This window comes from Paroedura picta, chromosome 3, assembly GCF_049243985.1.
Source record: "Paroedura picta isolate Pp20150507F chromosome 3, Ppicta_v3.0, whole genome shotgun sequence".
In the NCBI taxonomy this organism is placed as follows: Eukaryota; Metazoa; Chordata; class Lepidosauria; order Squamata; family Gekkonidae; genus Paroedura; species Paroedura picta.
Window position 1 is genome coordinate 54,834,241 of NC_135371.1, and position 20,218 is coordinate 54,854,458.

The following is a 20,218-nucleotide window of genomic DNA, read 5'->3' on the forward strand; positions in this document are numbered from 1 at the left end:
GGGTCGGTGGATGGATGGGTGGATGGTTGGATGGGTGGATGGACGGATGGATGGACGGACGGACGGACGGACAGACAGACAAATGGGAGGACGGACTGGCAGGCAGACGGGCGGGTGGATGGATGGCTGGACAGGCAGGCAGATGGGTGGGCGGGCCGATGGATTGATGGATGGATTGCATTTCTATACCGCCCTCTCTTGTGGCTCAGGGTGGTATACACAAAACATAGGGATAGTGCAGCACAATTCATAACATCAGGTAAACAGCAATAAAGTGTTTTCCGTAACTGAGGATAACATTTCCAATGTCAACATTCATTTGTTGACTATGATCTCATAGGTTAGAAGGTTTGGGATTCAGGTCCTGGGCAGGGTTTTCTGGGGACCTAGCAGATGTTGTTGGTTCGGTCAACCTCGACCAAATGCCTGGGGGAAGAGCTTCCTTTGTGACTGAATATGGAATTGTGCTAGCTCTGGCAAGGCTCTGATCTCTACAAGGAGCTCATTCCACCAGGTGGGGGCGAGGACAGAGGAAACTCCGGCCCGGGGTGAGGTCTGATGTCTTCTTTCTCCAAGTGGTTCTTGTCATCACAAGGAAGAGCTCTCTGGGTAGTTAAAAACTGCTACAGAAATGAAGATGAATGCTGGGGTAGGGGGGGGGGCAGTGGCAGAGCATCTGCTTTGAATGAAGGTTCAACTCCCAGCCTCTTCTGTTCGAAGAACCAGGCAGTAAGTGAAAGACCTCTGCATGAGTCCCTGAAAAACTGCTGCCAATCTGAGCAGATCACGCTGAAGGCAACATTATGCGTTTAAAACCCTGTGAGAGGGCAGGAAAATTACCATAACATTTTGTTTAGATAATATTGTACCCAAATCCAAAGTTGACATAATCATGAACCACAAAACTAGGACTTTCCTTCTATTGGATAACCACACACATTTCAGCCTTGTCTTTGTACTGGAAGTCTGGCTTCCATCCTGGCCATGGGGTGGAGACGGTGCTCATCACCCTGAAGGATGGTCTCCATCACCAGCTGGATGGAGGCGGGTCAGCGATGCTTGTTCTGTTAGATCTGTCGTCCGCCTTTGATGTGGTCGACCATGAACTGCTGGCCCACCACCTCGCTGGGACGGGGATACAGGGCACTTGTTGAAGTTTAAGTCACCCCTTAATGTAGAACTGAAGCATTTTCCTTTGCTGAGTCCACCGGCTCTAAAGCAAGCCACCGCCTTTGAGCTGAAATCTCCTTCCTCCCAGAGGTTTACTGCCAACTTGGAGAAACATCTTAGCAGGTCCTCGATGGGGAACGGCACCAGGTAATCTAGGAGAAGTCAAGTGCCAGGAAAGTCAACCTCTGGATTCAAGCCTTGAAGCTCAGCCCTTTTATCTGCTCCAAAATATGGGCTTGGTTACACGGGGGTGATGAGGAGTCTTTGCATTTATAAGCCTGTTTATGTGCACTATAAAGCATCACAAGGTGTTTTCCTAATGCTGCCTTTTGTCGCAATACAGTTCTGTAAGCCTAAGGAAAGAATCCTGCTGCTGGCAAGTGACTGAGATAGCCAGGTACCGGGTTTGCTTGAATTTTATTAATGTTTCAGCGGTAGCAATCTGGCTAATAAAGGAACTGTGGCTTGAGAGGTTCATAGATCCCTAAAAGATTGGCAGCTGCTTCAAAATAGGTGACATATTCTCTAGCAATTAACCCCTGGACAACAGTCAGGTGTCCACATTCTGGACCAGTTGTCGTTTCTGGGTTAACAAATAACATGAAAAGGAAACAAAAACCCACCCTGGGAAACAGGCGAGAACCAAAAAGTTTAGGGATAAGAGTATGTGTAGAAAAATAGAAAAAATTTATTATTAGAGCTCAAAAATGTTTCAAAGACATAAAGAATATCTCTAATACCAAGAAGAGGAATAAGAAATATTTGCAGGTTGAGGATTCTGCAGGCCCAGAATCAGCCATAATATACCAGATACGTTTATTTACCACCCTGTTGAAAAGTGTAAAAAAAAAACCCCTGTTATATACAATCGTGTGTATCTGTATATTGACCTCTGATGAAGATCAATGTTCTCAAAACACATTAGGTCTCAACTTGCTGGCATTACTGGTATACTCACTGATATGTTTAGTGTACCAATATATATTATTTTATGTTTTCTTAATATTTTTGTAGTTTGAGTTGTTTGCAAGGGCAGCCCCACTTGGCATGTATTGCAGTAATCCAGCTGGGAGATTACATGAACAAAGGGTTTCACTTTAGATACAAGAAAGGGGATTTTAGGAATGGATGACAAGCCCAGTCACTAGAGGACCTCACCGGGAGTTCCTAAATTAGAATATCACTCTGCTTTAGGCCAGGTATAAACATCAAGATACTGGCCTCCCTGCTGGAGAACCCATCCACCAATATAAGGCCCCTCCAAGCCCTGATCAACTTCAGTTGTTACTAGGAGGAGGTGGTTCATTGTTTTAATGTTTGTATTGATTTATATATTTTTAAATTGGTTGTTACCCACCCTGAGCCGACCAGGAAAGGTGGGATAGAAATTTATTGTTGTTGTTGTTATTAAGCCAAAATTCCCTGAAGGATTTCCTGCATTCCATGGCAACCTGGTTGTGTCTGTCAAAAAAGGAGAGCCAGGAAGCCCCACTAGATCTGTCATAATGCTTTGTGTGATGTGACTGTATCGTCACGGCAATGGTGAGACTAAGCATTTTGGTTCCGTTATACTCACACATATCCTCCAATGGGGAAACAAAGCAGCTGACATTCTTCTCTTCTCCATTTTATCTTCACAAGAGTCCTCTGAGTGGGTAGGTAAAGCTGAGATGGTGTGCCTGGCCCCAAATTACCCAGTAAGTTACCACAGTGGAGTACAGCTGCCAAGGCTAGAGAGAAAGGGATATGGGCAGAGAATGAGAGAGAACTGAACCCTGGGAGCAAGCTGGGCTTCTGCAGGATGAAATGCAGCAGAATGAAAACTAAGGTAGCTCTTAGACTGTTTTTTTTTTTGGGGGGGGGGAGGGGATGGATCAGGGATAGAGCCTCTGCTTTGCATGCGGAAGGTCCCGGGTTCAATCCCTGGCATCTCCAGCAAAAGGTTCAGACAGCTTGCCAAACTCCCTCCCCTGACTCTGGGTCTTCCCCTTGTTCTGAACTAGGGTTTCTGAGATGGGGGAGCTCTGTGTGGACCAGAGAAGTACTGCCAGTTTCAAATTTATAATGGATTTATCTTTGGCACAGCACAGATTTAAGCAAATGAGTAAAAAGAGATTGGATAAACCACAATCCTTCTATCCCTCTACTAAAACATAACCACATTTGATGTAAAAATTAGAGTAGACACCTCACTTAAAAAGCTCCCCAGCAGCCACAAGGTCCAAGATGGCTGACTAGCTCTTCCCAAACCAGAGCAAACTCGGGTTTCGATGGTCAGCAGGCAAAAGAGACCTCCCCCTGGTTCCAGCGTCTTAAAATCACCTGTGTCCTACCTCCTCCAGGGCATTCTGGAAAGAAGACAACCTGTTTGCCTTGAAAATGCCTGCCTCCAGGAAGTGGAAGCAGCTGGAAGAACCCCTTTGTATCCTGATTAGATCAACCAGCAGCTGAAGGAAGGTGAGCAAGTGATTAATGTCACCCCTCTCCAGAGCTCAGAGAAGAAGAAGAAAACACTTCCCCGTGGTCATCCCAGTGGTCATAGTCTAGAAGGGGGCATTTTGCTACAGGATGTATGTATGAAGTTGTCCTAAAACTGAGTCAGATTGTGGGAAAGAGACTCTGACTCCGTGACAGAGCACCTATTTGGCACACAGGAGGTCCCAGGTTCCTTCCTCGACATCTCTACTTGGAAGGATCAGGCCATAGATGATGTGAAAGACTTTGGCCTGAGTCCATGGACAGCCATTCCCAGTCTGAGGAGACAATCAAGATACTGACCTTGACGGACCAAGGGTCTGGATCCGTAGAAGGCAGCTTCATGTGTTCACGGGTCCGTCTAAGGCAATATATTCAGCGGGCACTGGCACCAGCACTCTAGCATACAAAGGTCTTTCCTAGTCACCTAGATGGCTTTAACCGCAGAAGTCGGGATTGAACGGAGATCTTTCCCCCGTACAGCAGCAAGCACTCTGCCGAGAGGACAGGTGAAGCAGGGCAGACACGTGTCCCGGCTATGGGAGGAAGGGGTACAGTCCTCTTTCCCGTGTACAGGGAACATGTAAGGAGCACTGCAGTCCCCATCAGGTCTGTTTCTATAAGAGCTGCACATACTTATGACTTCTGCCTTGTATTAGCCTCCTATTCCCCCAGGGCCTTTACCCCACAAGATTCTATTCTCTGGGACTCAGTTCTTGAGCACACGGGGTCCCAATTCAAATTAAGACCATGGCGCATTGGGAGATGGCATCTAAGCTTCCCCCCCCCCACTGCTTTCCTGAACTGCAAAAACGACACGTCTATGTTATAGCTTATTTCCTCTTTCGAATTAAAATGTGGTTAAATGACACAGCAAAGATATCTGTTTTATATATGTTTTATAACGTTTCTCCAGACAATTGTGCAGAGAAAAAATCTGCTTTGAGGGGTGGACTGTATGGCAAAGTACCCCTCTGAGGCCCCTCCCTCCTGAAATCCTGCCTTCAACAGGCTCCACCCCCAAATCTCCTAGAATTTACCAGTCCCCAGGTTGGCACCTATATGAGGCCCTCGGGACCCTGACAATTCTCTGAGCCCAGCACACACGAAGCACGTCCAATCAAAAGGACTTGTGGCCGAGTCCCTCTTTGAAATTTTAAAAAATGGGCCTGAAAGTGGCTGCCGTGTTGGGGAAGCAAGGGGAGGGAGGAACCAGAATGAGTGACAGCTGCTAAGAACACTTTGTTGCCATGGAGACAAAAGGCTGTTGGAGGAAGGGGTTGGACAATGTCCGTTGGCGCCCCGAAAGGAACGGGGCTGGAGAGGGGAGAGCCAAGAGGGCAGAGGGGAGACCCAGGAGGACATAAAAAGAGAAACAAGGACAATGGAGATCTCCTGATCTGGTAATTCATCTCCTTCCCTCTACAAGATGAATCCCTGCCTCTGAGCCCAAGTCAGCCTGTCTCAACTTTTTGACCCTTGAGAAACCCCTGAAACCTTCTTCAGGCTTCAAGAAACCCCACAAGTGGACAAATCGTGCAGAACATGGTTGGGAAACTTAGCTGTGGACACGCCCACCCGGGGCCCCTCCCCTTCCACCCCCTCCAGGCCCATCATTGGCCATTTGGGGAGGGTGGGTCAACATGACCACACACCGTCATATCACCCCAATAACATGTAACCAATTAAAAATAATATTACAATTAATTAATTCCCACCCGTTTGGGAACCTTTTAGAACCATCAAGAAACCCCCAGGTTTCCATGAAACCCCGGTTGAGCCAACCCAGCCTACGTGGACACGATCTCAGAGGAATCGCCAGTAGTGGGGACGGCCCTACCCCCATGACATTTACATGCCTCTTTGTCAATGGGAGCAGGGCCACTGGGGGGGTGGGGGGACAAAATTCCCAGGGCCCCTGTCAGCTGGAGGGCCCCTGGGGTAGGGTTGCCAGGAGCCTCCAGGCCCCTGGTGGAGGATGGTAGGGAAGGGTTGCCACATCCAGGCTGCGAAACTCCTGGCGATTTGGGAGTGATGGATCTTAGGGAGAACGGTAACCTTGGTGGGGTGAAGTGCCACAGACTCTACCCTCCAACAGGATCATTTTCTCTAAGGGAACTAATCTTTGGTCTGGAGATGAGCTGTAATTCCAGGGGATCCCCAGGTCCCACCTGGAGGCTGGCATCCCTACCCTGGAGCATCGGTCAAAATGTAGTTTACTTCTACTGCAGTTCTGCACTGCAGTCACCGGGGGCTCATGGAAGGCTGAGCACAGTAAAGAGCAGGGACAGCTCTGGCTATCTACTCAGCAGGGCTGCCCAGAGCAACCCTGAGCCCCTAGCAAAAATGGCACCAGGGCCCACCAATGGAACCCTGACCCAAAGCACAAATCAATTGGCTTGGGGTTACCAGCAGTCCGTAGTGCAAAAAGACTGGGCCTGATTGTCCGTCTGCTTAATTGATACGGCTCCATTCTCCCAGTGGGGAGAGGGTTGCCAGCTATGTGTCGGGAAATGCCTGGAGATTTTGGGGGGTGAACCCTGGGGAAGGCAGGAACCTCAGCAGGGTATAATGCCATGGAGTCCACCTCCAAAGAAGCGGTTTCCTCCAGGATAAATGATTTTGGTCATTTGTAATACCAGGGAATCTCAAGGTACCAACTGAAGGCTGGTATCCCATTTGTAAACTTTTAAAAAATTCAGAAAAAGGGAAAAAATCTTAAAATCCAGCATGAAATAAAGTTTGTACAGAAATAATAACATGTAATAACAAAGAAGAAGAGTTGTTTTGATATCCCACTTTTCACTACCCGAAGGAGTCTCAAAGCGACTTACCGTCGCCTTCCCTTCCTCTCCCTGTGAGGTAGGTGGGGCTGAGCACCTTGGCTGCTTTACCTGCAAATGCCAGGGGGTTGAGCCTGAGATATTGTACCCACAAATTGAGAAGGAAATAGAGATTAGTGTTCCACTAACATACATGTAAAGAGTGGGGGGTGGGGGAACAACTTTGTATTCCTTGGTCAGATCCTGGAGAAATATTAACTGCCCCCCCCGGGCTCATAAACTTAAGAGAGGTTTGCTACTGTACTACAATTAAATGATCTCTGCTGCCTAGCAAGATAGGGATGAGAAAGACTAGAGGCCAAGACTTGAATATAAATGGGTGGGGCCTGGCAAAACTAAGTGGGGGGAGGGAGAAATGCATGAGAAAAGAGTTGGAAAGGTAGAGATAAATTAAGGTAAAGAAAGGCACAACATCCTAACTCCCTCTCTGCAATATCTGGCTGAGCTGTGTGCAAGGGAAGAAAGAGGAAAAGGCTAGGTCAGCCCTTTTCAACCTTTGGACCATGAAGGAGCCCCTGAAATTATTTTTCAGATTTTGAGGAGCCCTGCAAGTGATGTCAGCGGATCATGCCTGTCCCCCAGAAGCTAACCCACGTTAACAGGTAGGCTCAAGGAGGATGGGGGGGGCGAGATGGGAGGTGGTTTCAGTGGGGAGTGGGGATGAAGGTTCTGCTCTCTCCCAGATGCAGAAACCATGAGAGAACTCTCTCACACAAGTCTATTAAGGCAGGAGGGGAAAGGCTGCAGACCCCTTCCGGAGGTCCTGTGAACCCCTAGTTGGCTAGACTGAGAAAATGACCTGCTGCTGGCTGAAAATTACTGTATCAGCTAACACTCTTGCTTCAGAGGTGGCTGGCTTGATGATCTATTAGACAAATGTGCTTCAGTCTTGGAGAAAGCCAAGTCTGGCCTATGATAGAGTACCATTAACTGTTCTCAGACTTCCCTACGCACCTAGTGGCTGCTGCCAGAGCTGCTTAAAAATGGCTTGATTCTAGAAGTTTTCCCCAAGTGTTCTGTTCTGCTGAGCTCATCAACCAAGCCAGCATAGGAACAAGACAAAATCGGCACAGCTCTTGCCGGTCTCCAGCCAGTCTACAGCCTGCTAACAAAAGAATAACTACATTATTTCCTATAAACAGTCTAAAGAATCTATTTTTTCCCTCAGCCTATGAAATAATGGAAATCAAACAGGGCATCCTCTTGGGGTATCCCTAGCATTGGACCGCCTGTTTCAATCTTTTTGCAACTTAGGAGTTCTTTTCATAAGAGGCCTCTGCAGCTATGCCACAGGTTTGGTGCTTCCATCTCCACAAACTGGTGAGCAGGGCAGGAAATCAGGATGCTGCCTCTCCCTGGGAAGGAAGGAAGGAAGGAAGGAAGGAAGGAAGGAAGGAAGGAAGGAAGGAAGGAAGGAAGGAAGGAAGGAAGGAAGGAAGGAAGGAAGGAAGGAAGGGACAATATTGCCCAGCCCAAGCTTTTTTTCTCCCAAACCAACACAGATGACACTTGTTCTGTATTAACAGTCCAAAGACCATGAGTAGTTGGAAATGTCTAGGAAGGTCCTACTTTCTCCTTTCGTACAAATAGAACAGGAAGGGGCTGGCTTATTGGGGACTGGGGGGGGGGTCACAATGAGCAACCAACAGCTGGGAAGTGTTGTTTCCCATACAGCCCAAAGTACATTGTAGGGAGTGACAGTTGGTGAATGGAAGTAGGTTGAAGAGAGAGCAGCCAAAAGAACAGCAGGAGCTAAGGAGGGGAAAAAGGAGGAGGAGGAGGAGGAGGAGGAGACAGAGCACCTCAGTGGAGTAGAAAGAAAAATATGGGAATCTAAAAGGCAGATTGTGTAAAGTGTGTTTATTCCTTGGCTGAGTAATGATTGATAGCATCTCCAGTTAGCAGCCAAACTATCTCTGATCTTATCAAATGAGTAGCCGTGTTGGTCTGAAGTCGCACAATAAAATCAGAGTCCAGTAGCACATTTGAAACCAACAAAGATTTATTCAAGGCGTGAGCTTTCGAGTGCAAGCACCCTTTGTCAAACTATGATCTTTTTACATGACAGGGAATATATAGCAAAAACCAATTCTGTTACATCAGTAGACTGGACACAAGTCTGACATCAAAAGCCACAAGACTGCAAAACCTGTAGGGGAACACTTCAACCTTCCAAGACATTCTATAAGGGACCTAAAAGTAGCTGTAGTATTACAAAGAAACTTCAAGAACAGGCTAGAAAGGGAGATTGCAGAAATGCAAATTATTACAGCACTCTATACTTTGGCATACCCTGGACTCAACAAGGACAAAGGCTTTTTATCTCACTATTCATGCTAAAAGCCTCTTGTGGCGCAGAGTGGTAAGGCAGCAGACATGCAGTCTGAAAGCTCTGCCCACGAGGCTGGGAGTTCAATCCCAGAAGCCGGCTCAAGGTTGAGTCAGCCTTCCATCCTTCCGAGGTCGGTAAAATGAGTACCCAGCTTGATGGGGGGTAAACGGTAATGACTGGGGAAGGCACTGGCAAACCACCCCGTATTGAGTCTGCCATGAAAATGCTAGAGGGCGTCAGCCCAAGGGTCAGACATCACTTGGTGCTTGCACAGGGGATACCTTTACCTTTTTTACCTTATTCATGCTAACCTTGTTCTACTTGTGTATCCATATTCCTCACTATGTATTTTATTTGTGATAATATGACTGTAAGATATGGCATTGTAATGGAATTCCCTGGCCTTGGGAAGTGACCAGCAATTCCCTGGGGATTATGTCTCACGGTTGTGTGGAGCAAGCAACATATGGGGAGGTGATAGCCTTTGATCTCTAATAGCAGCATTTTGGGTTCTCTTTGTAAAGTACACAGAATTCTAGGGGATTGATGGGCTGTTTTGACAAAGGATGACCATTGGCTGTATTTGGTTGTGACACAGTATACTGATGTAACAGAACTGATTTTTGCTATAGATTCCCTGTCACATAAGAAGATCATAGTCTGACGAAGGGTACTTGCACTCGAAAGCTCATGCCTTGAATAAATCTTTCTTGGTCTTAAAGGTGCTACTGGACTCTGATTTTATCTCTGATTCTAGGAGGGGATAGGTTCATATCTCATCCAGGGCTGAGGAAGGAGGGAAACTTCCCCAGCAGATAGCCCCCTACAGGATGCTATTGGTTCCCAAATGGCGGGGAACGTATTTCAATTGTGTATTTTTTTCTGCCAACCCTCAGAAGGAGGGACACGCCAACTGCCCAATCCAGGAACTGCTGCAGGGGAGGCTGACCGTGGAAGATTACAGCACCTGGCACAAGACCTTCAGTGGAACCCCTCAGCACTCTGAGGATTTTAACGAGGGCGTTCTGGATGAGGAGGCCACCCGAGCTGACTTGATGGTTCTGTCTCTCCGCATAGATAGATAGACTGTTGGAGAACTGACAGTGGACCAGGGGCAGAACTTGGATTCAGGTTTGAAAATGTACCACCCCAGTCCCATCCATCACTGCCCCAAGAACCAACAGTGATGCCTTAGAACCTATGCAGTTTGGGGCTGCCTGGCCACACCTCACACCAGAGGAAAAGGAACACCAGTGGGGCGGGACACTTTGCTCATGCCTGCCCCAAGAAGCAATGGCATCTGTTAAACAACTGGCCCCGAGTAAATGTGAGCCTCTTAGCTTGGGGAGACTCATCGCACCAGAGGCTCCGACTCCTGCAGCCTCCAGCATACCCTGATATCAGTCTGGATTCTGCTCCCTGAAAACCAGGGCTCAGGCCCTCATTTATTCTGACAATTCCCAGTTGTTTATGGATGTCTCCTTCATCAAACAACACCAGATACCTCTGAGGGTGAAGAAACAGGAGATCAAAGTGGAAGCCATGGATGGATGGCTCCTCGTCAGGCCCGGCGACCCAGGAAACAGTACCTATCACCCTGTATGTGCAGGAACAGAAGGAACAGGTGTCCCTGGACGCTACTCACATGCCGTGTTTTCACCTGATTTTAGGCAGGAACTGACTGATCCAGAACAACCCCTGGATCAATTGGGAGAGCCAGGAACTCAAGGTCCTCCCACTGCCAATATGTGTCCCAGATTGAGTGTTACTGAGCTCAAACCCACCTGAGATATAGGCTCAGCTATTTCAAAATATCTAAGCTACAAAGACATATTTGAGGAGCAAGTGGCGGACCAATTGCTGTGACATAGCCCATACAATTGCAGGATCAACCTCAAGCCTGATGCCCCTTTACTAGTGGGGTGTTTGTATTCCCAAATGCACTGCCCACTGAGAAAGTCTGATCCATACCACACTGGCAAGCACCAAGGAATGAGGAGGAATTGCAAGGGTTTTTGGGGTTCTTGGCCGTTTGCAGAACAGGCTCACTCACTGACCCAGATTCTCTAAGCAAAGATGCCCTACCGCTAGACCCCAAGAAAGCCTTCTACTCATTGAAGGACTGCTTTGCCTGTGAACCAATTATGGCCCACTCAGATCCAATGGTCTTGTTCATGGTCAAGACTGATGCCTCCAACCAGGTGATTGAGGCCCTCTTGTCCCAACTAGCAGGTGATATCATAACCGTGTGACCATGCACATTCTATTCCTGGCAACGCTCCTCAGTGAAGAAGAACTATACGATCTGGGAGAAGGAACTGCTCGCCATCAAGGTGGTGTGTGATGTCTGGTGCCACCACCTAGAGGGCTCCTGGAATCCATCACTGTCCCGATGGAGCATAAAAACATGGAACACCTACAGACACACACTGCCTCAGCCAAAGCCTGGTTAGCTGGTCCCTGTTCTTAACCCAGTTCAATACCAGGATCTAATACATCCCAGAGGCTCAGAACAAATGAGCACATGCTCTCTCCCAAAAGAGTGACTTTGGAAAAAGCCAGTGTCCTGATCTCCCAATTGGTCTTTGCCACCACAGCCCAGACACTGGAAGACTGAATCTGGGCACAGCAATGGGTAGAACTCCATGCCCAGGCCAAAGTCAAGGAGCTTCAACAGAACCTCAGAAAGACCTCTGATTTTACCATAGAGGGGAATGATGTGGTTATACACTGCATTATAGGTGCCCCCAGCTCCTTGCGGAAAGACCATCTTGCTGCACCAGGACACATCTGCAGCCACACATTTTGGCCATTTCAAAACCACTCATCTGATCAGCCATGCATTGAACTGGCAAAGCCTGCAGAAGGATGACTTCGTACACATCCAGAGGTATTCCACATGTCACCAGGCCAAGTACACTGTCAGGAAACCATCCAGTTTACTAAAACCACCCCCAATTCTGCTGCAGCCATGGCATACCATAACTCTGGACTTCATCACAGACCTCCAAAAAGTCCAGATGCACACTATCATCCAAGAAGTGGTGGACTACTTCACAAGAGGTCACACTTTGTCCCATGCACTGGATTCAGCTTACCTCCCATTTCTGGAGAGCCCTGCACTAGCATCCGGGAATTCAACTACACCTCTCCTTGGCCCACCATCCACAGACTGATGGGCAGACCATCCTGGAACAGTACCTCCAGAGCTACACTAATTATTAGTAGGACATTGGGTGCAACTGTTGGGTGCAATTCACATACAGCAATGTGGAGCACACCTCCATTGGACAATCGCCATTTTATGCCAACTTTGGCTATCCTCATTTCTGGCAAGCAGCATCCATGACCTACTTTGTGCCTCTGGCCAAAGAATTAATTCAAGAGTTCAAAGCCCAGCATGCCCTGCTATGAGAACATCTAAACAGGGCCAAGGATGACTTCTATCAAGCTGAAACCCAACCTCCAGAACAACCAGTACTGGTTGACAGGCAAGAAGAGTTTGAAGTAGTACTTAACCTGGAATCCTAGATGTGATAGGGAGTCTAGCAGTACCTGTTAGATTGGAATAGTTATGGCCCAGATTACCACTCCTACTAAGGCCTCCTCCCAGGTGGTGCAGAGCAGATGAGAGTCTGAGATGCCACTGGCTCTCCTCCCAGGTTGTGAGAGAGTCAACCCAAGCTGCCATTGGTCCCCCTACTAGGTGGTGCAAAGCAGATGGGAGTCTGAGATGCAACTGGCTCTCCTCCCAGGATGTGAGAGAGTCAATCCAAGCTGCCATTGGTCCCCCTATTTGGTGGTACAGAGCAGATGAGAGTCTGAGATGCCACTGGCTCTCCTCCCAGGATATGAGTCAATCTGAGCAGCCATTGGTCGCCCTCCCAGGTGGTGGAGGGCAGATGGGAGTCTGAGATGCCACTGGCTCTCCTCCCAGGATGTGAGTCAATCTGAGCAGCCATTGGTCCCCCTCCTAGGTGTTGCAGAGCAGATGAGAGTCTGAGAAGCAAGAAGAGAGTCAGTCCAAACAGCCATTGGTCCCCCTCCCAGGTGGTGCTGAGCTTCAACTAGGAACCCTTCTGGGAAGGTTGAAAAGTGGTTGAGAGTCTCTCAGAGCGATCACTAAGCCCCCTTCCTGGAGGTGCAATTCAGGAACGAGTATCTCTGTGATTTGGCCGCCTACCATTTTTTATTTATGTATTATTTATCTTAGGCTGAGCCGCTATTAGAATCCCGTCCTAGTGGTCCAAAGCAGATAAATGACTCACAGAGATAGACTACTAACATACTTCTTTAGGGTGAATTTTTACAGAAATTGTCACCCTAATATGCAGGTAAGAGTCGTTTGCTGAGCTGCACGTAGGACCCCTTCTTAGTGGTGCAAAGCGGAAGACAGTCACACAGAAATAGGCCAGTGAGCCTTCACCTTAAGGGTGAAATTCTGGAGAGATTGTAAACTAAATACGCCCATTGCCCTTTCCTGCAGTTTCAAACAAAGTAAGTATTTCAGGCTGAGCTGAAATTAGGCCCCATTCTTAGTGTTGCTAAGCAGATAGAGAGAGGCCACTTGGACCCCTCGTTAGGGGTGATAATTTGGAGAGATTGTCATCTAAATATGTCTATTGCCCCCTTCCAGGATGACCAAAGCAGGTATGAGTTTTAGGCTAAGCTGCACCTAGGACTCATTCTTACTGGTGCAAATCGGAAGACACTCACACAGAGATAGGTCAGGGAGCCTTCACCTTAAGGGTGAAATTCTGGCGAGATTGTCACCCTAAAATGCCTATTGCCCCTTCCTGGAGTTCGAAAGTATTTTAGGCTGAGCTGAAAGCAGGACCCATTCTTTGCAGTGCTAAACACATAGAGAGAGAGGCCACTTGGACCCTTCCTTAGGGGTGATAATCAGGAGAGATTGTCACCCTAAAATGCTCATTGCCCCATTCCAAATGTTCCAAAGCAGGTAAGTATTTTAGGCTGAGCTGAAAGTAGGCCCAATTCTTAGTGGTGCAAAGCAGAGAGATAGAGAGGCCACATGGACCGCTCCTTAAGAGTGATTATCTGTGGAGATTGTCACCCTAATATGCCCATTGCCCCCTTCCAAATGATCCAAAGCAGGTAAGTATTTTAGGCTTAGCTGAAAGTAGGACCCATTCTTTGTGGTGCTAAACAGATAGGGAGAGACCACTGGGATGGGTGATAATCTGGGGAGATTGTCATCTAAATATGACCATTGCCCCCTTCCAGGAGGTCCAAATTAGGTTATTTTAGGGTGAGCTGAAAGTAGGACCGATTCTTTGTGGTGCTAAGCAGATAGAGAGGGGCCACTTGGACCCCTCCTTAGCGATGATAATCTGGAGAGATTGTCATCTAAATATGGCCAATGCCCTCTTCCAGGAGCTCCAAAACAGGTAAGAATTTTAGGATGAGCTGCACGTAGGACACCTTCTTAGTGGTGCAAAACGGAAGACAGTCCACAGAAATAGATCAGGGATCCTTCAAATTAAGGGTGAAATTCTGCAGAGATTGTCCCCCTGATATGCCTATTGTGCACTTCCAGGAGGTCCAAAGCAGGTAAGTATTTTAGGCCACGCTGAAATCAGGCCCCATTCTTTGTGATTCTAAGCAGATTGAGAGAGGCCACTTGGACCCCTCGTTAGGGATGATAATTTGGAGAGATTGTCCTCTAAATATCCCCATTGCCCCCTTCCAGGAGGCCCAAATCAGGTAAAATTTTTATGCCCATTGCCCCCTTCCAAAAGTTCCAAAGCAGGTAAGTATTTTAGGCAGAGCTGAAAGCAGGGCCCATTCTAAGCAGATAGACAGAGGCCACTTGGACCCCTCGTTAGGGGTGTCATCTAAATATGGCCATTGCCCCCTTCCAGGAGGTCCAAAGCAGGTAAGAGTTTTAGGATGAGCTGCACGTAGGACCCCCACTTAGTGGTGCAAAACGGAAGACAGTCATAAAGATATAGGTCAGGGAGCCTTCACCTTAAGTGTGAAATTCTGCAGAGATTGTCACCCTGATATGGCCATTGCCCCCTTCCAGGAGGTCCAAATCAGGGAAATATTTTAGGCTGAGCTGAAAGCAGGACCCATTCTTAGTGGTGCTAAGTGATTGAGAGAGGCCACTTGGACCCCTCATTAGGGGTGATAATTTGGAGACATTGTTATCTAAATATGCCCATGGCCCCCTTCCAGGAGGTCCAAAGCAGGGAAGAGTTTTAGGCTGAGCTGCATGTAGGACCCCTTCTTAGTCGTGCAAAGCGGAAGAAAATCACACAGAGATAGGCCAGTTAGGCTTGACCTTAAGGGTGAAATTTGTGACAGATTGTCACAATATGCCTACTGCCCCTTCCTGGAGTTTGAAAGCAGGTAAGTATTTTAGGCTGAGCTCAAAGTAGCCCCCATTCTTTGTGGTGCTAAGCAGATAGAGGCCACTTGGTAAGTATTTTAGGCTGAGCTGAAATGAGTCCCCATTCTTCGTGTTGCTAAGCAGATAGAGAGAGGCCACTTGGACCCGTCCTTAGGGGTGATAATTTGGAGAGATTGTCACCCTAATATGCCCATTGCCCCCTTCCAAAAGTTCCAAAGCAGGTAAGTATTTTAGGCTGAGCTGAAAGCAGGGCCCATTCTAAGCTGATAGAGAGAGGCCACTTGGACCCCTCCTTAGGGGTGATAATTTCGACAGATTGTCATCTAAATAGGCGTATTGCCCCCTTTCAGGAGGTCCAAAGCAGGCAAGACTTTTAGGACTAGCTGCACGTAAGGCCCCTTCTTAGTGGTGCAAAACGGAAGACAGTCACACAAAGATAGGTCAGGGATCCTTCACCTTAAAGGTGAAATTGGTCCCCCTATTTGGTGGTACAGAGCAGATGAGAGTCTGAGATGCCACTGGCTCTCCTCCCAGGATATGAGTCAATCTGAGCAGCCATTGGTCGCCCTCCCAGGTGGTGGAGGGCAGATGGGAGTCTGAGATGCCACTGGCTCTCCTCCCAGGATGTGAGTCAATCTGAGCAGCCATTGGTCCCCCTCCCGGGTGTTGCAGAGCAGATGAGAGTCTGAGAAGCAAGAAGAGAGTCAGTCCAAACAGCCATTGGTCCCCCTCCCAGGTGGTACTGAGCTTCAACTAGGAACCCTTCTGGGAGGGTTGAAAGTGGTTGAGATTCTCTCAGAGCGATCACTAAGCCCCCTTCCTGGAGGTGCAATTCAGGAACGAGTATCTCTGTGATTTGGCCGCCTACCTGTTTTTATTTATTTATTATTTATCTTAGGCTGAGCCGCTATTAGAATCCCGTCCTAGTGGTCCAAAGCAGATAAATGACTCACAGAGATAGACTACTAACATACTTCTTTAGGGTGAATTTTTACAGAAATTGTCACCCTAATATGCAGGTAAGAGTCGTTTGCTGAGCTGCACGTAGGACCCCTTCTTAGTGGTGCAAAGCGGAAGACAGTCACACAGACATAGGCCAGTGAGCCTTCACCTTAAGGGTGAAATTCTGGAGAGATTGTAAACTAAATACGCCCATTGCCCTTTCCTGCAGTTTCAAACAAAGTAAGTATTTCAGGCAGAGCTGAAATTAGGCCCCATTCTTAGTGTTGCTAAGCAGATAGAGAGAGGCCACTTGGACCCCTCGTTAGGGGTGATAATTTGGAGAGATTGTCATCTAAATATGTCTATTGCCCCCTTCCAGGACGACCAAAGCAGGTATGAGTTTTAGGCTAAGCTGCACCTAGGACTCATTCTTACTGGTGCAAATCGGAAGACACTCACACAGAGATAGGTCAGGGAGCCTTCACCTTAAGGGTGAAATTCTGGCGAGATTGTCACCCTAAAATGCCTATTGCCCCTTCCTGGAGTTCGAAAGTATTTTAGGCTGAGCTGAAAGCAGGACCCATTCTTTGCAGTGCTAAACACATAGAGAGAGAGGCCACTTGGACCCTTCCTTAGGGGTGATAATCTGGAGAGATTGTCACCCTAAAATGCTCATTTTAAAATTGTCACCCTAAAATGCTCAGTCCTAAAAGATTGTCCCCCTGATATGCCTATTGTGCACTTCCAGGAGGTCCAAAGCAGGTAAGTATTTTAGGCCACGCTGAAATCAGGCCCCATTCTTTGTGATTCTAAGCAGATTGAGAGAGGCCACTTGGACCCCTCCTTAGGGATGATAATTTGGAGAGATTGTCCTCTAAATATCCCCATTGCCCCCTTCCAGGAGGCCCAAATCAGGTAAAAGTTTTATGCCCATTGCCCCCTTCCAAAAGTTCCAAAGCAGGTACGTATTTTAGGCAGAGCTGAAAGCAGGGCCCATTCTAAGGAGATAGAGAGTGGCCACTTGGACCCGTCGTTAGTGGTGTCATCTAAAAATGGCCATTGCCCCATTCCAGGAGGTCTAAACCATGTAAGAGTTTTCTCACCCTAATATACCCATTGCTCCTTTCCAAACGTTCCAAAGCACGTAAGTATTTTAGTCTGGGCTGAAAGCAGGACCCATTCTTTGTGGTGCTAAGCAGATAGAGAGAGGCCACTTGATAAGTATTTTAGGCTGAGCTGAAATGAGTCCCCATTCTTTGTGTTGCTAAGAAAGATAGAGACCACTTGGACCCATTCATAGGGGTGATAATTTGGAGAGATTGTCTCCCTAATATGCCCATTGCCCCCTTCCAAAAGTTACAAAGCAGGTAAGTATTCTAGGCTGAGCTGAAAGCAGGGCCCATTCTAAGCCCATAGAGAGAGGCCACTTGGACCCCTCCTTAGGGGTGATAATTTGGAGAGATTGTCATCTAAAGAGGCGTATTGCCCCCTTTCAGGAGGTCCAAAGCAGGCAAGACTTTTAGGACGAGCTGCACGTAGGGCCCCTTCTTAGTGGTGCAAAACGGAAGACAGTCACACAAAGATAGGTCAGGGATCCTTCACCTTAATGGTGAAATTCTGCAGAGATTGTCACCCTAATATGGCCATTGCCCCCTTCCAGGAGGTCCAAAGCAGGTAAGTATTTCAGGCTGAGCTGAAATTAGGCCCAATTCTTAGTGCTGCTAAGCAGATAGAGAGAGGCCACTTGGATCCATGATAATTTGGAGAGATTGTCACCCTAATATGCCCATTGCCCCCTTCAAAAAGTTCCAAAGCCGGTAAGTATTTTAGGCTGAGCTGAAAGCAGGGCCCATTCTAAGCAGATAGACAGAGGCCACTTGGACCCCTCCTTAGGGATGATGATCTGGAGAGACTGTCACCTAAATATGCCCATTGCCCCCTTGCAGGAGGTCCAAAGCAGGTAAGAGTTTTAGGATGGGCTGCACGTAGGACCCCCTCTTAGTGGTGCAAAACGGAAGACAGTCACAAAGAAATAGGTCAGGGAGGCTTCACCTTATGGTGAAATTCTGGAGAGATTGTCACTCTAATATGCCCATTGCCCCTTCCTGGAGTTCAAAAGCAGGTAAGTATTTTAGTCTGAGCTGAAAGTAGGCCCCATTCTTAGTGGTGAAAAGCAGAGAGAGAGAGAGGCCACTTGGACCCCTCTTTAGGGATGATAATCTGGAGAGATTGTCACCCTAATATGCCCATTGACCCCTTCCAGAAGGTCCAAAGCAGGTAAGAGTTTTAGGCTGAGGTGCACATAGGACCCCTTCTTAGTGGTGCAAAACGGAAGACAGTCACACAAAGATAGGTCAGGGATCCTTCACCTTAATGGTGAAATTCTGCAGAGATTGTCACCCTAATATGGCCATTGCCCCCTTCCAGGAGGTCCAAAGCAGGGAAGTATTTTAGGCTGAGCAGAAAATAGGCCCCATTCTTAGTGCTGCTAAGCAGATAGAGAGAGGCCACTTGGAACCCTCCTTAGAAGTGATAATCTGGGGAGATTCTCACCCTAATATGCCCATTCCCCTTCTTAATGTTCCAAAGCAGGTAAGTATTTTAGGCTGATCTGAAAGTAGGACCCATTCTTTGTGATTCTAAGCAGATAGAGAGAGGCCACTTGGACTCCTCTTTAGGGATGATGATCTGGAGAGATTGTCCTCTAAATCTGGCCATTGCCCCCTTCCAGGAGCTCCAAAGCAAGTAAGAATTTTAGGCTGGGTTGGAATTAGTCTCCATTCTTCCTGTTGCAAAGCAGATAGATGCCACTTGGACCCCTGCTTAGGGGTGAAAATTTGGAGAGATTGTCACCTTAATATGCCCATTGCCTCCTTCCAGGAGGTCCAAAGCAGGTAAGTATTTCAGGCTGAGCTGAAATTAGGCCCCATTCTTAGTGTTGCTAAGCAGATAGAGAGAGGCCACTTGGATCCATGATAATTTGGAGAGATTGTCACCCTAATATGCCCATTGCCCCTTTCCAAAAGTTCCAAAGCCGGTAAGTATTTTAGGCTGAGCTGAAAGCAGGGCCCATTCTAAGCAGATAGAGAGAGGCCACTTGGACCCCTCCTTAGGCATGATGATCTGGAGAGACTGTCACCTAAATATGCCCATTGCCCCCTTGCAGGAGGTCCAAAGCAGGTAAGAGTTTTAGGATGAGCTGCACGTAGGACCCCCTCTTAGTGGTACAAAACGGAAGACAGTCACACAGAAATAGGTCAGGGAGGCTTCACCTTATGGTGAAATTCTGGAGAGATTGTCACTCTAATATGCCCATTGCCCCCTTCCAAAAGTTCCAAAGCCGGTAAGTATTTTAGTCTGAGCTGAAAGTCGGCCCCATTCTTAGTGGTGAAAAGCAGAGAGAGAGAGAGGCCACTTGGACCCCTCCTTTAGGAGTGATAATCTGGAGAGATTGTCATCTAAATATCCCCTTTGCCCGCTTCCACGTGCTCCAAAGCAGGTAAGACCCCTTCCAGAAGGTCCAAAGCAGGTAAGAGTTTTAGGCTGAGGTGCACCTAGGACCCCTTCTTAGTGGTACAAAATGAAAGACAGTCACATAGAGATAAGTCAGGGAGCCTTCACATTAAGGATGAATGTTTTGTGAGCTTGTCACCCTAATGTAGACTCTATTCTTAGTGGCGCAAAACAGAGAGAGAGGCCAGTTGGACCGCTCCTTAGAAGTGATAATCTGGGGAAATTCTCACCCTAATATGCCCATTGCCCCTTTCCAAATGTTCCAAAGCAGGTAAGTATTTTAGGCTGAGCTGAGATTAGGCCCCTGTCCATAGTGGTGCAAAGCAGATCCACTTGGTCCCCTATGATAATCTGGGGAGGTTGTTACCCTAGTTTGCCCATTGCCCCCTTCCAGGAGGTCTAAATCATGTAAGTGTTCTGGGCGGAGCTGCACGTAGGACCACTTCTTAGTGGTGCAAAGTGGAATACAGTCCACAGAGAGGTCTGGGAGCCTTCACTTTAAGGGGGAAATTCAGCAGAAATTGTCACCCTGATATGGCCATTGCCCCCTTCCAGGAGGTCCAAAGCAGG

At 47.7% G+C, this 20,218-nt stretch overlaps 1 long non-coding RNA gene across 1 annotated transcript; it reads left to right on the plus strand.

Annotated features, from left to right (window-relative positions):
- Positions 1–2,759: 2,759 nt before the first annotated feature.
- LOC143831113 (uncharacterized) lies at positions 2,760–9,800 on the plus strand. The gene is made up of 4 exons (XR_013228724.1): positions 2,760–2,825; positions 3,513–3,627; positions 7,021–7,090; positions 9,717–9,800. It is a non-coding gene; the product is annotated as an uncharacterized LOC143831113 (long non-coding RNA).
- The last annotated feature ends 10,418 nt before the right edge of the window (positions 9,801–20,218 follow it).